The sequence below is a fragment of the Cebus imitator genome, unplaced genomic scaffold (assembly GCF_001604975.1).
Source record: "Cebus imitator isolate Cc_AM_T3 unplaced genomic scaffold, Cebus_imitator-1.0 Scaffold220, whole genome shotgun sequence".
NCBI lineage: Eukaryota > Metazoa > Chordata > Mammalia > Primates > Cebidae > Cebus > Cebus imitator.
The window spans coordinates 424,644-429,133 of record NW_016107535.1 but is presented as its reverse complement, the minus strand read 5'-3'; positions in this window follow the sequence as shown (position 1 = coordinate 429,133).

The following is a 4,490-nucleotide window of genomic DNA, read 5'->3' as shown; positions in this document are numbered from 1 at the left end:
CTCCACCAAGATAAGCATTTAATTGTCTTTCACCTTCAGGCTCTAATCAGGCATGCTTCTCTTACCTTCAAATTCTTTTAAATCACATTTTTTGTTAAACCAATATTCAGTCATAATGCTCAATAGTATGACTATTTGAAATTATTCATAGCTAAACAGTGTAGAGTACTTTAATTGCATTTATTTTCTAGTACAACTTTTTGTTTTATCCCTGAAGTTAACAATTGTCTTGGTTTTCATTTTTTGTTTCTCTGCTTACTTTTCTACATTTCCACTTAACTCATCCGCAAACTCTGTTAGAAATGTAAACTCTGGCTAGGTGCCGTAGTTCATGCCTGTAATCCCAGCACTTTGGGAGGCCAAGGCGGGTGGATCATGAGGACAAGAGATCAAGACCATCCTGGCCAACAGGGCGAAATCCTGTCTCTACTAAAAATACAAAAATTAGCTGGGTGTGGTGGTGCGCCTATAGTCCCAGCTACTTGGGAAGCTGAGGCAGGAGAATTGCTTGAACCCAGGAGGCAGAGATTGCAGTGAGCTGAGATCGCGCCACGGCACTCCAGCCTGGCGACAGAGTGAGACTCCATCTCAAAAAAAAAAAAAGAAAGAAAGAAAAAAAACAAAACAAAGAAAGAAAGAAATGGAAACTCCGGCCGGGCCCAGTGGTTCACGCCTGTAATCCCAGCACTTTGGGTGGCCGAGGTATGGATCACCTGAGGTAGGGACTTCGAGACCAGCCTGACCAACATGGAGAAAACCCCGTCTCTACTGAAAATACAAAATTAAATGGGTGTGGTGGTGCATGCCCGTAATCTCTGCTACTTGAGAGGCTGAGGCAGAAGACTCGCTTGCCAGGAGGCAGAGATTGCAGAAAGCCAAGATCACGCCACTGTACTCCAGCCTGGGCAACAGGAGCGAAACTCTGTCTCAAAAAAATAAAAATAAAAAATAGAAATGTAAACTCCTCTTTAAACATTCAGATGCACCGGGTAACCTCTTGTTTCCTTTTGTTTTTTCCCTTGGGGACATCCCCTCCAGAGCTTTCCATCAACCTGGCCCAAACTAGAAGGGTTTCTCTCTAGGCTGGCTGCACAGTGGGTGTTCTGGGAGCTTTTTAGTGTCTCAGACTTGGTCTTGGACAGAAAGCCAAGGTTGCTTTGATATTTGAAGAAATCCTCTAACATGAAAGGCAGAGGCCAAAACAAGCAGACAGGGAAAAGTGAAACACAAGAGACAGTCAGTGAAAGAATCAGAAAATGATACACCCAAACAAATAAAGGCATTAATGCCTCAGATATTGAGATGCTAAGTACAACTCCATTATAATTCCAGGTCCTGTATATGTGGCCTGTTTCTATTTGTTTATGTGTATCTGTTTCTTATTTTGTTTTTATCTCCAAAGGCTTTTAGGATATCTTTATATATTACATCAGACACTTCACAATGGTGTGACTTGGTACAAATTTCTGTCCATTCACTGTGTGGGTGGCTCCTCGGTGAACCTTTAATTAGTCAATCATGTCCTTCAGCTCTGGGAAATATTTTTAAAGTATTCCTTTCATAATTTCCTTCCCTTCATTTTCTCTGTTTTTCTCTGTCTGGCACTCCTGTTGTTGGATATTGTGCCTTGTGGACAAATTCACTAGTTTTATCTATCTCCTATTTTCTATGTATGGGCAAGTAGGTGGGCATTCAGTAAGGATATTTCTTAATTTATGCAATTAAAACAAAAAAATTGAATGGTTAGGAGACTGAAAGCTGCTGTCACACACACACACACACACACACACACACACATCAGGACTCCTTTTCTTGACTGAGAACTGAGCTGATTTTCAGACTCATAACTCACGGAAAAGGCCAGATCTCCAGGAGAAAACATGTTGCAAGAACCCCCAGTCCTTGCCCAAAGAGATGTATTAACATTTATTTGGCTAACTATATGCTGGGGAAGAGAGAATATCCAGACATTTTGAGAACTTTTCGAGTCAGGGTCTGACTTGATACTGGTTCCCAGGCATCTAAAGCAAATAATGGCCCATTGTTAGAGAGGAATCCTGTGGGAGCCAGGTAATAAGAGGAGTTCTAGTTCAGGTTAGACTCACCATGGGTATTCTGGCTCCATGGACTCACCCAGCAGCCATTTCCCCAGTTCCTGAATTTATCACTGGAAAGAATACATGTGGTAGATGGCAGAGCCCCTTGCTGATTCCTTAGTCTGTGGGTTAAGAGCTACTATAATGAGAAAATCTGCGAACTCTCCTTATAAACCCAACACAAAATGCTACAATATTATATCTTAAAGGAAATGGCAGCAATTAGTGCCATCCTTAAGACCTAAAAGATACAAAGATGGTAATCTCCAGCATATTTTCATGTAATTCATCATTCTGGCTCCTAGAAAAACGAATCAGATCCTGGAGCACGACATTGGACTATCTCAAACAGCTAAGTGGAGATCCCAATTGCAACTACTGTGCCAGAAGTGATAGTTTTTGCTAGGGCAAATTAACATAGCTTCAGATATGTGGTACATGGACATTGATCTGGGATGTGCATTTGCTTTCATCCCTGTCAAGGAGGACCAGAAGTAGATTGTATTCATTTGGGAGGATAATAGCATATATTTACACTTTGTCCCAGGGTCATGTTCACTCTCTCACCCTCTGTCATAATATAATCAGCAAGATCTGATCCGTCTGGAGATTCTGAAGAACATCACATTGGTCCACGCTATCAATGACAACACTGATAAGTTAAAAGTGGCAACTGCGTCAGAAGCCTTGGTAAGACACATTCACTCCAGAGGGTATGAGATAATCGCTATAAAGATTCCTTGCCAAATCAGTAAACCAGTTAGGGGCATAGTAATTAGGAGCATGCCAGGAAAACACTTCCAAAATAAAGGCCAAATTATTGCATCTGGACCCTCCCATCACTAAAAGGAAACATAACACCTGATATTCCACACTGCTATGACCCATTTACCAAATGAAAAAGAAAGCTGACAGCTTTGAATAGGACCCAGAATAGGAAAGGGATCAGCAGCTGGTCCACAATGCAATGTGGATCTTCACCCCATGGGCTATATTTTTTGGCAGACCCTACAGAATTAGAGTTATCTGTAGTGAGAACTGGTACCATGTGTTGTTCATGACAAACCCAAAGGAAAAAAAGATACAGTTTATAATACTTGTGTTCTGAAGTAAGGCCATGCCATCGGCATCAGAGGATTGTATGTCATTCAAAAAAACAACCCCTGCATTCTATGTGGCTGAGGTAGAGTTAGAGCTCATGACCATGAGACATGCAAAGATAATGAGGCCAGAGATGCCCATCATGGCTAGGTTCAAAAAGGCCCATTAAGTCCTAAGTCCACTAAAAATCCATCAAAATATGGAAGCAGGATAGCCAGGCTAGAGAAGCATAAGTCAGGGCTAGAGAAGAGAAGTGAGTTAGATAAACTGGTGGCCTAGCCTCCATGTCAACCATCACTGTTGCATTAGTACCTCTCCCTCAGCTCCCATCTGGCCATGTAGTGGTTGTGGTGGCATGCAGGTGGGGGGACTGTCACTTTAACCAGCCAACAGGGGAAGGAAAAGGCCAATCATGGTTACCCAACGGTTTTAGTTCAATATGTGATGAACGCTGAAAACAGACTGTGGCTGCATTACACCCTCAATCAGCGGTGGCCTTGAAAGGTAGTAGAGAGAAGAAATCCTCCCAATGGGCAGAGCTTTGAGTGGTGCACATGGTCACCCACTTGATTTGAAAAGTTAAATGGACCAGTATGCATAAATACAGACTCATGTGCAATGACAAATGGTCCAGCTCATTGGTCAGAGGCCTGGAAAGAGAAAGCTGGAAAGGTTAGAGATAATAAAGTTTTGGGAAGAGGAATGTAGATAGATCTTTAAAAGTGGGCACAAACTGTACAGATCTCTGTATTTTATTTTAATGTCCACCAGAAAGCACCCATCATGGAAGAGGCACTAAGCAACTAAGTAGACAGAATGCCTAAGCCAGTTGCTGATGGCAGATGGTGTCATCTGCCACTCCAGTACTGGCACTATGTGTGCATGAATGGAGTAGCTATGGAGGTAAGAATGGAGGGTTTGCATGGACCCAACAGTATGAGTTTCCACTCACTAAGTTAGATATGAATGATCCCACTGCTGAATGTCCAATCTGCCAAGAATACGTGAGCCCTCAATGTGGAACCATCCCTCGAGTAGTCAAACCAGCTATTTGGTGGCAGATTGGTTACATTTTACCCCTTCCATTGTGGAGAGGGTAGTGATTTATCTTGACTGCACTCAGCACACACTCCAGATATGGCTTGCATTTCTTGCATGCAGAGCTTTGGCCAGCGCAAACTTCCAAAGACTTGTGGAGTATTTGATCCACAAACCCAAGATGCTTCATTTAATGGACTAAATTGTGCCCCTTCCCCCCCCAAAAAAAATTTATATGTTGAAGAGCTAAACCCT